This window comes from Hetaerina americana, unplaced genomic scaffold, assembly GCF_022747635.1.
Source record: "Hetaerina americana unplaced genomic scaffold, ioHetAmer1.1.p SCAF_8, whole genome shotgun sequence".
Taxonomy (NCBI): Eukaryota; Metazoa; Arthropoda; class Insecta; order Odonata; family Calopterygidae; genus Hetaerina; species Hetaerina americana.
Window position 1 is genome coordinate 65,774,890 of NW_027287427.1, and position 16,494 is coordinate 65,791,383.

The window sequence follows — 16,494 nt, forward strand, 5'->3', positions numbered from 1 at the left end:
AATCGGGATGGAATAGGTGATCAAATATTTTCGGTATCACGAGTTTAATGGGAGAGCCCATCAGAAGGCATTCGTCATCGTTGATGTCGAATGAATTCACCAAACGAAAGGTATTTATCGTTTTGCATGCTTTTGTTATGGTGCTGTTTGTAGATAAAGGCTTCAAAGGATGATCTCCAATTTGTCTAATGCGAGTGAGACATCACTAATGAATTTGTGATCTCGTATTTTAAAAAAGTTTAATGATTTTGTTTCCACCGAAGTGGATTTTATATTTTCATGTCCGATTCATGGGAAATGTAATTGCTTCATTCCTTCTCTCTCCTTCATTCCCCGGAACGCAAATCGAGTGTTTTACGTATTTGTGCGGTGTTTTAGAGGACAATATGCATAGGTCGTAGCGAGAATACAAAAGAGAATAATTGCACAAGAGAAATAAGCATTAACAAGAAAAAGCGAATTGATGACTTGTACGCTAAGTGAAAATACATGAATAAATAATTGAAGAATTTAAAATTGAGCGTACCAGTTTATGAATCAAAAATATGGTATTTTTGGCAAGATAATAAGCTTAGATTAGAGTTTCCTTAGATGTGGGTGTGGCGGAAAATTGAGGAATTAGTTTAGACAGAGAGGAGAAAAAACGCTGAAGTTTTAAATGCTTAGGTTGGATGAAGAGACCGAGTTTCTAGGGTAAATTCGAAAAAGCCAGAGAAAGTGGTTGAAGAAATATCCAAAGACAGTCGGATTTTGACGCTCGTGATAGAAGAGTAAGCGGGGTAGAGGAAGGAAGAGAATTTTTACATTTTTTCTTTTTATACAGTGTGAAGGCAGGCAAAAGTTACGAAGAAATCTACACATATAGCGTATCATGCAATCCCCATAGGAGGCGGTTAGCGGTTTTCAGGCCCACCAGCCTTCAGTAACTAAATGAATAAGTGTTTGTGGTTAGTGGTTTCCAGCTTGGTTCATTGGACAAGTTTTTTCATTCTTTAGCTTTGTTTTTGTGGTGAATGCGAAGCGTAGAAAGGAAAGAAAGTGTCGCTAAAGATATTGCTGCTCAGTCTATCTCCCTTATCTTATACGAGTTATTCGGTATAATGAGGTGTCTTAATCGTTCTGAAATGAGGAAATCATAATATTGGGAAACAATAGAAAGTACTTTGGACACACTTAAGTAAATGGTCATTAGAGACCGTCCAAGGATATACTTTAATGGGTAGAATATTTGCATTGAAATGAATAAACACCATAGTTTTAAAAGATCGACGTTGATTCAGATTAGTATTTAGATTTCACTTTATGTGATTATTCCCTGTTAATTCGATGCCCCGAGTGCAGACCGTCTAAGCAAATACCCTTCCCAAGGTGGGAGCTTCGATTTCGTTTCCGTCAATACGTTCCTTGATCGTGATTCCGTGAAGTTTCGGAACGGTGCGAGGACATCGAAAGGAAACCTAAAACTTCCCAAGAGTATCATTATTTTTACGGAGGGAAGAACGTTTAAAACTTGGCACGTCATTGGCGCCCTCAAAAAATTTCGTATTCATAGAAATACAAGGGAGGAATTCTCAGGTATTCGGGTGATTTTAATGGATTCTCCTCTCTATTCCCTTCCTCCATGATGCCCTTCCTACGTCACCCTTTCCAAAAATGTGCGCTTTGCGGGAAGGGGTGGGGGGGCAAAGGGAATCGAGAGTGCGAGAGAGAGAGAATGAAAATAAAAGAGAATTCCCGAAACCTATTCGAAACAGTTTTCCCTCCATCTCTTTCTCTCCAAGCAAACAGAGACCTGGCTCTGAATTGCCAATTGAGCATCCATCCTCCTTCTGACTCCCACGCCCTCCCGTTTTCGTATTGCAAAACAAGCAATGGCGCCAGGCGTGGCGGGTTCGATGATTCCCGAAATGCAACCCATTCGTCAACATTGACTACGATTTTAAAATATCCCGGTGGAGCGACATGCCTCAGAGAGGCGGACCACAAAATGCATAACATTCGTACAAATAAGCGGTGTGCATAACATAAGGGCCGTCGAAGAAGGAACATTATTCAACGTAAATTATTGAAGAATTTATTCCGCGTAAAACAGTTTTTCATTTTTCATTGGATTTTATGAGGATCGAGTATTTTATAAGCTTGGGTGAGTGACAGCAATAATTATTCTTAATGGTAATCTACTGGCTGAGGTATAGTTTTGATGACTCGCTGACTAACCACCGCTACATTACAGTCTTGCCTATCAAAAACCTGGCACTCTTCACTACAATACCTTTTATTCAAAACTCACCTGCCTTTTGCCTCCCCTCATCACGCCCAAAATGCTTATCCTCTTCCTTCCAATATCTCGCTTTCCTAACATTCTCCCACTATCACAACCTTCAGCATCCCTTGCATCAATTACCCATTCAAAAACTAGTCTCCAAAATAATTTATTGGAATAAACTGCTATGAATGCCGTGAGTTCATTCTTGCTAATATAAAAAATAAAACTCACAGCGCTTCAGGTGTCCATTCAGTGCCATCTAATTTCCACTTCAAAGCAATCGAATTTTTTATTAAATGAGCGATTAATTCGAAACCATATATATTTACCGAATGGATATTTTAAAATATACTGAATTTTATTTTAATGTGGAAATTCATCGCGAATACCAAATGGCTAAATTATATTTTTCTGGGATTAGTTTTTGAATTAATTATATAATAGGGAGTAAAATGATTAATTTTTTTTCAAAATAGAAATTAACTTGAAACTTGAGTTAGTCGTGACATGACATTTTTATTAGGTGACGAGGAATGAGTTCAATCCTCGCTAACATCGCAGGTCGCGGGTAATCTATACTCATCAAAATTCCACGGTATATTGCTCCTTAATTTTATTATTGAAAATTATAATGCAAATATCTCGCGTGTTTCAATCAAAATAAATGTAAAGTAAGCTTGTCTGAGTATATTATACATGCTTGCGCATGTTTGGATGCATATATGCATATGCACAGCGATATAATGTCTGGTATTTAATTTTTAGCATTTTATTCTACCATTTTGGTTCTCATAGAAGTTTTTTCAAACTGCCCTGTGCCAACATTGTTCCATTATTTCGATATAAATGCCGTTCTTAATTATATTATTGAATTTGGTGGTTTGAGGTTCTACTATCCAAAAATTCATAATATTTTAACTAATAAACTTGGGATTATTTCAGGCCAAAACTTTATTATTTATTTATTTATTTAACGAATTAATTTGGCGAAATTATAACTTATAGATCCTTTTTCCACCCAACCCTTACACATCAGATAGAAGACAATTACATACAACCAAGCCCTCTAGGTTGGCGGGGTCTGCGCATAGTACTCGTGATACCTGTTTCGATGCATAGGCCACATCATTAGGAATGAAATCATCAGGCGACATCATACCTCATGATGTCAGGTATGATGTCGCCTGTATTATACATACATTTTTTAAAAAGAAAGAATAATAAGTTTATTTATTCAATAATTATATAATAGGTATTAATGATATCTATGCATGATATTTAAAGTAAAAAAACTTGCTGACTAGTTAAATAATCATGTTATATAGTATGCACAAAAGAGAGATATAGGTATCCTTCCCTTACTTCTCCGAGGGCGTCGAAAAGCTTAAATTCAAGCACACATATCCAGGGAATTGGATAGGCCGGAATCGAGATATTAGGAGAGATGGGATGTGTGGGTTAGGCATCTGGGCAAGGGAGGGAGTGGGGCGTGGGGAGAGGTCGGGTGTTGTTCGCTTTTGGGAAAGTGGGTGAAAGGAAATGGAGGAGGGGGAGAGAGCGTGGGGTGGGGAGGAAATTAGAGCCGTGTGGGCGTGTGGATTCGCATCCCAGGGAAATGCTATCGGTTTGATAATCCAGATTTCTGGAATTCGAGGCATGTGTTTAATTACGGCGCGCGGCGCCTCTTTTCGCTTAATTTCGCTCCCGGATGATGTTCCCCTCCGCTGACTTCCCATCACCCGTCCCCGATCCCTTCCTTCCTCCCCACACACACTCGTTCCCTTCCTCTACCTCGCCCCGGAAATTTCCCTTCTCTCCCGTCGATCCATCCCCGTTCTCCTCTCACACCCCTGTTCCACAAAACACTCACCCATCGTAGTCCCCCACTCCGAGCCCGGTATCCAATCCATCCCTTCGGCCGCCTCCCGATTCCCTCCCGGCGGCCCACCGTTCAATTGGTCACCTCATCTCCGTTATGTGCTCCTCTCTCTTTCCTTCATCCTCCACAGACAACAACCTCCTCGCTATCATTATACTCTGTCGTGTCCCCGGCGATGGCTTTGGTTCCCGTCGGCCACTCAGGTCGACACAACGAAGATAACTGCGTGCGTATACGTACACACACACACACATATATATATATATATATATATATATATATATATATATATATATATATATATATATATATATATATATATGGAGTGTCCACCAGCGTATGTCTCCAGTCCAAAGTAAAGTCGAGATTCGGTGACGAGAATGCATTCCTGCTTTCTCTGAAGTTAAACCTTACCATTTTACGGCTCTATTATAACCTCGAAGCAATCACGAGGAGTTTTTCAAAGCGTCGTTCCAAACATTACTACCATTCGGAGTGGTGATTTAAAAAAATATTTTTGTTGTATTCCAATTTATAGAAATTGCTCATTTTCCCCTCTCGTTTGACAATTACTTTTATACCATACGCATCCCAGTCGCGGAGACGAAACTATGTTCGCATATATAAAATATATTGTAGTAAATAGATCGTGTCCAAAATTGCATCCCTTTCAAAAAATATGTAAAAAATAATTGGATCTATTCAATGTCCCGCAATCCACCACATGGGCGTGTGGTGGAAGGGTGGACGTAATAGGGGACAAGCCAGGCATGCACAACTGTCAGATCGTGCAAATAGTCGTGTTTAGATGTATATTGATTCATATAAATATGCACATAAACTCATGCATGCAATATTTGACTGAATTATTAAATTTTTTTATTTCAGTAAATGTATTTCGTAGCTTGATTTTAATTTTGTTATTACTTTGTATCGTGCAAGGGAAGAACAGAAAGTTGAACCTAATGGTGGGTGTCTACCTCTTTTATTTTATCTCGATGGTCGACTCAACCAATATAATTTGTTGCCGCAATATTAGTTTTGTCACAAAATCATAAAATTTTATCATTACACTGAGAGTCCTGTAACTTTCTTAAAGTCTTGCCGTCTCTCTCCGTGAATCAAGGAATTCCCAAACTAATCCTCCAGCTTACCCGTCACTCCTTTTCTATAAGTATGAAAAAAAACTCTGGTGGAATTTTCCTGGGCTGTTTTCATTCCTGAATTGACGTACTGTCCTCTGGATACCAAATACTTGCCGTTTATTCCAATGTTGCCCAACTAAACCAAAGTAATACCTCTATTTTGCCTTTTAATGAAACTTTATTACAACTTTTCAATGAAATCTGGCTTCTTGAAGGTCAACCCGCATATTCTCCTTCTTATTTGTTCTGACTGAGGCGTAGGACCGCTTGCCAACGCAACTACAACAGACACCTCACTTATCTTTCAGCCGGTCGAACATGCTACTCGAACGGAATATCAGTCGCTAATGTGTTCAAAATATTTAGGTCAACCATGTCAGTGGTCGGTAAGCTGTTTTCTAACATACCCCATAATAATTACACGAGCATTATAAATAATATATTATATATAATTATATATTTTATATTATTATCATATAAATAATAATATATTATATATAATTATATATTATATGTAATTATTATATTATACATCATAAATTATTTTCGAACAGCCTGGATTATTGTGGCTATTATTTTCTGTTATGTAGGAGTGGAAAAATAATGAAAGCGAATTAAAATTAATGATGCACACTGAAAATATCCCTGCTATTGTAATTTTTACCTCCACGATGGATTGAATGAGAATTGTTTTCTAGCTTGCAGCACTTAATATATTGAAAATAAAATAATATATTTTCTAATAGGTGTAGTTGCGCTCGTAATGTAATGTTGTCACTCCGGTTCAACAAATATGGAGCTTCTGAAAACAAGTACACGGAAGATAGTCGTATCTATTTCCTTCTCGGAAAATATTTTGTATTTCCTGTCTTTTTATCCAAGCACTGAGTGCCATTGGCTGTTAAAATTATGGAAACGTATTTAGAATGTAAATTAATACATACTGTGTATTCCTTTCTAAATTGAAATGGAGCAAAAGCTGTGGTTTTACATGCATTGAAATGAAACCGAATCACTCCCGACTTCCTACTTTTCTTCTGAATATCAATTGAACAATCAAAAATCATATTAGAGTACTGAAATAATTTTCCTGTTCCGGGAAAAATGCCGGATTTCCATATTACTTCGTTACCATGCCATCAATTTAAAACCCATATTTTAGTGAGATGCTTGGAAATAGCTGTCTTAAGTAAGATTGCGGTTTTAACCTCTACAGTCTACTATTGACGTCACTACAACTATCTGGGGTGAAAACGTATCGAAATGCAATTTAAAAACAGTAATCGCCGATCGCATGGTGGCTAAGTTACCTTTACTTACGTGCGCCGTAGATTTGTCTTGTGTTTTCGTCATCTTCAAAAGGAACAGCTTATTTCAAATTCGGAATATCAATATTCCACAAATAATCCTCACTCAGGGAGAGAATTCTCGGTACATGGTTGATGAAACAAAATTCCATCCTTATAAGTTTGACGGGAAAGTGGCACGGGTAATAAAATTGAACAAAATTCCTGCCATAACACCGGAGCGTGTTCAATCTATATATCACCCGTCGGGTTTCAAAATTAATAAGTGTCAATAAAATACCGAAAGGGGATGAAATATCTATAATTGGAGAGGCCGGATGAGTTTCCATTTAATTCGTTAGGTGTGGCGGCATCAAAATTCGTTATGAAGGTCCTCCAAGGGACGCGTCTCCTGGAAAATCCCCACGTCGCCAAGTCGCCCTTGTGATTCCCCACCTTCGCCCAGCATCAAAATGCTGCGTACCCGGGTAGAGGAATTTAATTGCATGATGCGGGGGGCTAATGCCCAAGATTTCTCCAATCGGTTACCCATCATCAGATATCGGTTTTCCTTAGATATTTGTTGGAAAATCATGGTGTTATAACTTTACTTTCCGACCACGGTGTTTTTCCCGCTAATGAAAATAGGTACTAGTCCCGGACCGTATCACTCCGAAATGGACCGCGGGCGCAAGTTCTACTTAGCTCATGTGAATGAAGGAAATTCGGGTCAGAGTGATTTAGGTACGTAGCCGGTGGTCGCGTTATTGTTTCCCCCGAAACAATATCACGGGGTATTGTGTTTATATATTTTTTTCTCTCCTACACGGGAATCATCGAAATAAGTTAAATTCGTGGCTCAACTGCATGATGACGCCGGAGATTTTTTTTGTGCCGGATAAATTTATATACATATATTTTTTTTCCGCACGTGTCCCACAAAATTTTCAGAACCCGGCCGAGTTAATTGCGCATGCCGTTGTGTGATAAAGATAACAATTTTTAGGGTTTACTCGAGCGTAAAAATATTTTTATTGCCCGGCTAGGGGCACACATTCTCCCTCGGCGTCGTGAGGAACGCCATTAAGAATATCCATTTGGCTCTAATAAATCCCATTCACCGCGGGGCGTACGTTTACGATCGCCGTCCGAAAGAAAGTCGACCTTTTGAATTGAATGCCTAGTGAGAGATAGGCAAGGAAAGACTAAGGAACCCTTCCTGTGCGTTACCCTGAACCCCACCCCCTACCCCCCAATTCCTCTCATTTTTTTTGGAATACTTTCCCTCTCGCGTGGAGGACATGCAAAATCGGACATTTTATCGCACCCTGGATCGATAATCCTGTATAAACTCTCCTTAAAAGGTTTCGTATCGATCGCACTAAAAGCTAGATTTCTTTTCTCCTCCGGCGATATGGAAGCGAGAGAGAGAGAGAGGGTGAGAGAGGGAGGGAGAGTTGAGCAAAGTGTGGTGAAGGGGGAGGAGGGGTGAGAGAAGTGGGAAATGGGGAGGAATGGGATATTGGGACGTGGCTGGGAATAGCGTGAGGACTGTTAAAAGGGAAAGGGAGGGGGTGGCTTTGGCGCGGGGGTGGTTTAAGTGGAAGGAGGATGGGTATGGGAAGCACTCGAAGTGAGGGGGGAGGAGAGAGAGAGGGAGAGAGGCGAGAGAGGACGGATGGGATGGTGGAGGACGGATTTTCAGAGAGGTCTGGAGCGAGCTGCCTGAATCCGCACTTGCACCTTCTCGCGCGAGAGGCACTTAGCGCCTTTCAAATGGAATAAGAAGACGGATCTGTGTTTTCGCCACCCACCAAAATTTCACTTTCTCGTTCGTACATGGATAACAGAAAACCCAGGGCTGTTTGAAACTTTTGCCCATCCGTCCAATCGATAGTGGCGCTACTATTTTGTGAACTCTTTCAAAGTGTGTTGAAGATACGTGCACCTATGAAGATGGGATGTAATATTTTTGTTATATGTCTGAATAGGTAGGTAGGTTCACGCATAGTCGCAGTCCTTGGTTATATCGCGTGTGATAGATTTAATGAATGAAATCCGGAAGAAACCACTGTTAAATTAGCATCTCCGATCGATTGTTATTTTAAACAAAGGAGCAATAAAAACAAACAAACATGTGCGATTATTACTAAGGGTTAAGTATTAAAGCTCACTTGAGAATGAGTTGATGAGAGATTTTCTGAAGTATCAATAATTGCTATGAAACTTCGATTCTATGCTATGTAAATCGATTGTATACGAGAATGATCATTTTTTTACGTTTGCCATAAACTAAGTCAGGTGTTCGATTTTTGCCGGCTCAACTTTGTGGAAATTCATTTTAATTAAATGAAGAATACAATGAATCTTTCCACTGTTCCACATCAGGTACCTGAAGATGACGCTTGAGTGTTGAAACTGGTTGTACGTGAATAAAAGACAGTGGAAAGATACATTGTATCCTTCATTTAATTAAGTCAGGGGTATTCTTTTTGTCCATAGACCGCTATTAATATCACAAGAGTAATTTACTTCACAATCACCAGCCACGGAAATTACTTGTGAACAAAATTTAAATTCTTCCTCTGTTGTCTTACTTTTGTTGAACGTAGGTAAGACAGTTCATTGATAACGAAGGATGTACCATAAAATTTAAATAAATGCAGTTTTGGGAACCTTAGGAGAAAAAACTGGCAATTGTAGAAGGAAATTATAAATAAACAACACTTCCTTCAGCATCACAGTTAACACCGATTACGGTGATATAAACGACAAGATGAAGTGGGAAAAACAATAATAATCTAATAAAATAGTTATATGTACAGTCAAGCAGGGAAGAAAAAATTTGAGTAACTCTAAAAATGTTTTCGGGTAGCGCACCAGCGCTGTCTAGCAATTCATATAATAAGATCCTTCGTTTTCTCACCTTTCCACAAGCTAAAAGGTGGCGGATACTTTGTGCATTTTAGATCCAAGTGAAATTCCAAGCGGTTTGTTTGAAAACAATGTATTTGACAACTAATGCGGCTCGAAAACTCTTCTTCATCGAAAAGTCGTTTGAAACGAAGCGACGGGAACATTCGTCGGAGTAGGAAAATATTTTCCTTTCGACATCTTTAGGTTTTGCGACCTCGGTAAGATTGACGCGAGTATGAATGATGTACGGAAAGAGCGAATCGTTGGTAGGTATACACATACGGAAGGAGTTAAAAGAGGCATGCATTTGCGGATTCCCGTGTGTCGTGTAGGGGATGAGGTCGAGGGGGGGGAGGGGCGGGGAAGGGCTGCGGTGTTCGAGGAGGGGTCGGGGGCTAGGGAAGGAGTGGGTTAGGGAGGCGACGGCGGGGGTGGTTTTCCCGCGTCACCAAAGTGGTCCGTTAAGTGGGTTGCTTGATGGGTCGGGAGTGGATCGAGTGTGGTGGTAGTGCATAGAGTGGGTGAGTTTTTTTTCCTCCTCCTCCGAAGAAGGAATGGGTGTGGGGAGATGGGGGAAGAGATGGTCCGGAGTAAGAGGGAGAGACGGACGGCACCGAGGGGACGGGCTGAGAAGGAGAGACCAAAGGCAGAATGGAGAGGGGGGACCTTCGAGGCTTTCCTCGGATACCTCGCTCGCGTTCACTCCTGCTCACACACTATTCAATCCGACCTTTCAACTCTTTTCGCTCCTCCCCCACCTTCTCCGCTCGCTACCACTCGTCGTTAGCCTTTTCCTATTCCAGAAAAAGGACCCTCCGTGCTCTATGGTTAGAGGTTACAAAAATATAGAGATATAGATATGCTTACATATTTTCCTCTCTTCCATTTGTTTTTTTTTGGATCTGCCCGCCCTCAAGTTTTCGTGAGTGCAGGATAGTCTGTTCAAAGTGCACCGATAGAGTTGGGACGGCCGTCTCTTCGTGACCCTCTGGGGAGGTTTTGTGATGGATAGGCTCTTATTCTCGGCACGGGGGGTCGTTGAGAGCCACCCGAAAATATTTGGTTCAATCTGGACGACAGTCCACAGACTCTCTCTCTCCCTTTCTTTCCCACTCACCTTTTGCGAGCCCAAAGACTAAATGCCCTTCTCTTCAACGAAGGTTTAGAATTTATCTCCGCAAAACTTATTTACCTTACGTATATGCAACACTGAAAAACTATGAGTGAAGAGTATACTTCCCAGTAGCCATTACTGGGGTGTGTGATCAAAAATGAATATTTAATGAAAACAGCACTTTAATAGATAAGTTCAATAACTATTAGCTGGATTGTCGTAAATTCTTGGAATGAAGTGAGCTAATATTCACTATTTTTGTTTGTGTACTTCAAAATAATTATGATAACAGACTGGAATAATGATTTGTTTTAGTTTCTAAAATTTATTAGATCGTATAAAAGGAGGTGGCATCCGACGTAAGTTTTTCACGATTTTCAGATTAAAAATAAACGATGCTGCACCTTGTATCAGAGTTTCAAAATTTGCCCAGCACTGGAGACTTCCTCAGTTTGCTATATCAGACTGAATGTTAGCGTTACTGAGATGTAAGGACTAAATAATTACCTTCCGTAAGACAGTAAAATTGCAAACTGTGCATAATCATTTAGTGTGCAAGATTTCCGAAAGTAGATTTTAGTTATCGCCAGAATCTTCCTAATTTCTGAATTATAAGTGGCCATAATGTTAAGGAAACCATAAACATAAGTAATATTATTTTTAATTTTACAGTGTAGGTTAAATTTTTGAGATCGACATGCTCAACAAGAAGGAAAAAAATTGTTCCATATCTTTAACAAATTCCAAAGAAACTGCGGGAGATGTCGCAACACTAACTTTTAACGGAGTCATCCGGTAATATGCACTTCAATGCAACCATTTGAGAATTTAAAAATCATTCGCGTTGACCGGGATCCCGGTCAACGCGAATGATTTTTACACACAAAGCACACACAAATATATTAATAATGGGTGATTAAATCAAAGCCATAAGTACTTCGACAGTTATGCAGGCACAGCGTAGAAAGAAATTCCAAAACTGGAGTCCTGAATGGCGACATCACGGACGTGTTTTTAGTCATTTTTTCGGTCCCAAATGGTATAGCGATTGAGTGATGTAGGTAAGTCTCTTTCCTAGGATCGAAAGACACGTTAATTCCCAGGCTGGAGAGGAGGAGGAGGCGACCGAGGAAGGGGCACGAATTAGAAAGAATACGAGCGCACGCTTTCTTTCCATTGCAATCTCGATTCTCGCCCGTCTTTGTAGGATGCTCCGCCGAGGAAGGTGGAGGACGTCGAGATCTGTCCTCGGATGCGGCAGATAAGGGCGGAGGAGGCGGTCCACTTGCGTGTGAGGTCGGGTGAGATGGTCGGATCGGCGAATGGGTTGAAGTGCGGAGAGCCTCATTCTCGCGCACCGTGGGAGAATCTCTTCCGGTAGTGTCGGGGGCAGGGTGGAGGGAGTGAAGGTTCGGGGTTAAACTCTGATCTCTTGAGCGGACGAGAGAGGGCGGCAGCGGGGAGGGAAGAGAAAGCAGTGCTCCCCTACCCTTTCCATTAAACCTCTCCCTCCCTCCCTTCTTGCCCCAGGATATCCTCGAGGCCCATCAACACCCTACCTCCCATGCGAAAGGTCAACACGTAATCTTCGCCACTTATTCGCGGAGACCGCTTCATTTGTGGCAATGGAAGGGGGAAGCCAAGAGGGAATACGAGTCCATTTCCTCACCTCCACTTGGTTCCTCGAAGCGCTTTACTTCAACTCATATGATTTTAGTCGTGGTTATTTCAGCATGTATTTTATGTGTTTAACAAATGGATATAGAGCGTCACAAATGAAAAAGTACTTAAAAGAGTGGGTTAAGAGGGAAGCCTACGTAGGATGCTTACATAAAGAAGAGGGTACAAACAAATAACTTGTGCATATCCTGATACACGATGGACTACTGAAGAAAATGAGTGAAGGACGTATAGGGGGTAAGAATCAAAGATAAAATCTAAGAATCAGGAGATGAATCAGAAGACTGGGCTTATGAAAAATATCCAAAGTGCAAAAAGCTATGAGTGAATAGAGATATTTTGCAGGGAAAAGTATAGTTTGGAGAGCTGCTACAAGTGAATCTTCGGAATGATAACACGTAAGGGTGATATATGTATTCTCCGGCAAATATTTGTCATTTCAGGTACTCAGTCTCAAAAATCGTAGCTCTGTGTAAAGGCGGGAAGATTTGTACTCAAACAGTTGGGTTGACAAATTTGTTGAAACAATTCGAGTGTAACAAAAATTATCCATGGTTCCTAGCTTCACACACGGGCTAAATATGTTGTCTTCAATAGACAGTGTTAGTTACAAGCTTAGCCGAGATCTTTACGCTATTTATCTTCAGATATCTATACTATCTGATAATTTCATTATAAGGAGGTTATCTTTAGCCTGCCAGTCACTGTCGAATGTTTAAAACAAGTAAACCTTAATATTCATTCCATACTATCATTTGATTTTATTTATTCCTGAATGTTTTTGCTACTTTTACTCCACCAGTAAAACCTATTTCACCTCTAAAGACCTTGTTCTTTTTCGAAATTAAACAATCTATATTTACTTGTCATGGTTTTGAACAAACGGTACGCTCTTTGAAGATTTTCTATTTCAATGCTGATTAATAATGATGTTGGTCTAAGTTCTAAACCTTTTAAGTGGTTGATAAGTCTACATACTTGCCTGGCTCTTTCTCATCACTTTCACAGGTACACTAGTGAGAATATTCAATACGTTTTCTTAGATCACTGATGAAATTTTTATTTTTAAGTTATTAAAGGTAATGGCAATTTAAGCCTAGGAAAAATACATATCGGAATTGCTAAATCTCGCTTTGCAGACTTCTTTAGCCGGGGGAAATGAGCACTTGGGAAGAGTAATAATTCCATTAATGGCCCGAAAGAAATTCCAAACTTAGGAATTGGCTACTAGTGACTGGAACCTAACTCAGGTAAACTTCATCTGTAATTCGATGTGGCAGCTGAATATACTGGGCTTGCGGTATCGCAGGATATTCCCGTCGCAATTTAACAACTGTGGTTATGCAGGTCCGATGCGGGGCATAAAATATAGAAATGAAACCTGGGCGACGCATCTGCAGGAGGCAATAAAAAGAAACAACTCATCCATGCGCCTCCGATCCTTCACTTGTTTTCAATTTCGAGATGCTTCCCCAGATGCCTCTGCCTTCCTCCCTCCATCTCTCCTCCTTCACCCTCCCTCCCCCCTCCTACAACGTTGCCCCTCCCAAATTTCCTCCTCCTCCTCGACCACTCCTGACTTATTCCCTTGCTTCAGCTTCCATTCCGAGACGTCGCTGCAGCTGCAAATGTGTTCCGTTAGGAATGCGCCGCGAGTTCTTCATATAATTTCATTCGGCGTGCGCATTTAGTCATTCCTTTACTCCCGGAAAGTGCATCGTGGTCCTCTGAGGATTGTTTTGCTAGGCGTTTCGAGTAAATCCCTCGCTTCGGTAACTATCTTGAGACCATAATTGCCACGGTCTTAAGCCACAGATCCTGTTCACCATGTGCCGCTGTAGGATTGAGCATAGTTACGTCCGTGTACATTTACAAGTTATCTAAATATGCCATTTCAAACGCACGCTCTTTTTAGCCATTGATTTTGGTATAAAACCCCGAGCTGTGTTTATTATTTTTATGACTTAAATTCTCCTCACAGGAAAGTTCTGCCAAGGATGCTACTGTGTAATCACACTAAAACGATTGACGCTTCTGCAAAGTAGGCACATAATGTGTATATTCGTGTAGAGCGCATTATATATTAGTTTCATGGCGATTGGTGACTGAATTACCTAACCTTTGGGGTAATATAGCAAGGCATGGGTTATTAAAGTTCATCTCATGGAGTGTTCCGCAAGGGGAAGATGGGTGAGGTTTATTGGATCTGCTTGAAGATTACTACTCCTCCCTGTACATTATATCAATCCTCCAAGTCCGGACCATTAACTCAAAATAATTCATTACCCGGATCACTGTGGTAATCAACGCGTCCTCATTTTCCCCTGCTGGGATTCTCTTCACTGCGATTCCATTCCGATACCGCGAAAACCCCCGTAGCGCTCCCAGTAACAGCTGCACCGAAACGAAAATTTAACAGTTCGGAACGAATAAAGAGAGAGGTAGAGATAGAAAATAAAAGAAATTAAAGCCACGCTGGTCTTGGGTGGAGGACGGAAATAAAGAGCAATGCATCATTCCGGCGCGGAAGAAATACTTGAATAAGAAAAAAGGGGTGAGAAATGCAATTTTCTCCAGAGAAGGACGAAGGAGGAGAGAGGGAGGGGGTTGGAGCGGGAGGACCCGGCGAGGGGTCGGGTGAGTGAGGAGTGGTTCGGGAGAAGTGTGGGGGGACCGTAGGGGTATTCGAGGGGAGAAGAGGGAGGGTTTCGGCGCAAGGGATGAGGGGCTGGAGTAAGCTGAGTGTTGGGGGGGGGGAGGGGTTGGGAGGGATCCCGGAGAAGCAATCTCAATAAAATAAGGGATGGGAAAGAATTGGATATTGACCGGCGCGTGAGAGGGGTTGGGCGTGGGGCTGAAAGGGGGGTTCTTTGGGAGGGGGAGGGAGACAGTGGGGTTGGGTCAGCGGTACGCGAGGGAGGGGGATGAAGGAGCAGGAGTCTTCTCTCTCTCTCTCTCTCTCGTGCCAGCTTACGGGTGGGCGAAGCGTAGCAGGTATAAGGGAGGCCGGGGCGGGAAGGGGATGTGCTACGGGGTGGAGATGATGGGAGGGGGGAAGGTTTTGCTTGTCCGAGAAGTCAGGGGAGGCTTTGCTACACCACTCCCTTCCCTCTCCAATATTTCACTCTTATCGTCGTAACGAGTTTGGGCTCTTGAGGAGGCGGTGGGACGGTGTCCGTAGTTGCCTCTTGTTGGCCGTGGATTTTGTGCCGGTTTGGCAGGAGATTTCTTCATTATTTTTTTTTTACGGCCTCCGGAGAGGATTTGTGAGTCTCCGTGCTTTGAGAAGGGGAGGGGAGACCCTGGCCGTGGTTGGCACTGTGTTGTTGGAATATTGTAGTTTGGAGTGTCCATCCGGATGGATATAAGTGAACGCACTTTAATACCTTCGATTCCGAGGAAATATCATGAACTGGAGGGAGAAATGCGACGGTCATTCTTTTCTTTTTTTTGCATCTCGACCATCGAAATCCGAGGACATGGTCGAGTTTTCTGGGGCTTGTGTTGAGGGGTCTTTTCGGGGTATTGCGGATTTTGCATGACGATTCTGTGTGAATGGTCGAAACGAAACGGCCATTTCCTCGAAGAAAACGTAAAATGTTCCCATCGTTTTGAATTTGCTTGATCTACTAGTATTTTGCGATCGGTATCATAAATTGTAACAATTCTGAGCTTTTTATGGAATTCTTCCTGGGGAAGTGTTTCATTTTCATATTGGATGAGATAAGGAAGCATTTAATGTCTACCTTAACGTTTATTAATCTCTTTTAAGTGTATTCCTAGTTTATATTTGCATGTATAAACACATTTACAAATAATATTTACGCGCTTACATGATCTTCATTTGATTTTAGTTACTACGAGGTTATTCAAGTGAATACTCGTAACTGTATGCATATTTTTTGTTTCCATTACCTATTTTTTTAAAGCTATCATTTATCTATTTACGAACTACTTCTTAAACTAATGTTATTACTCCTTGAAAACATAGGTTTTGGTTTCCCCCTATCGCCTATTAACTTTTACACGTCACAAGAATGTATTTTTCTTTGTGTTACATTATTTTTTTCTTAGTAAGTTCTTCGTACTTTCTGCTTGCCTTCATGCCGTTTAAAAAACCATTCTATTTGTTCATTTATCTCTAACCTACAATTCTCCCTTGTTGAGCGGGCTTTATTTATGATTTTAGGAAATTCCTCATGAGTTTA

At 41.1% G+C, this 16,494-nt stretch overlaps 1 protein-coding gene across 1 annotated transcript in view; it reads left to right on the forward strand.

Moving 5' to 3' along the window:
* LOC139698129 (LIM domain only protein 3-like) overlaps positions 1-16,494 on the forward strand; it is a 235,827-nt gene that overhangs the window by 216,590 nt on the left and 2,743 nt on the right. The window lies entirely within an intron of this gene.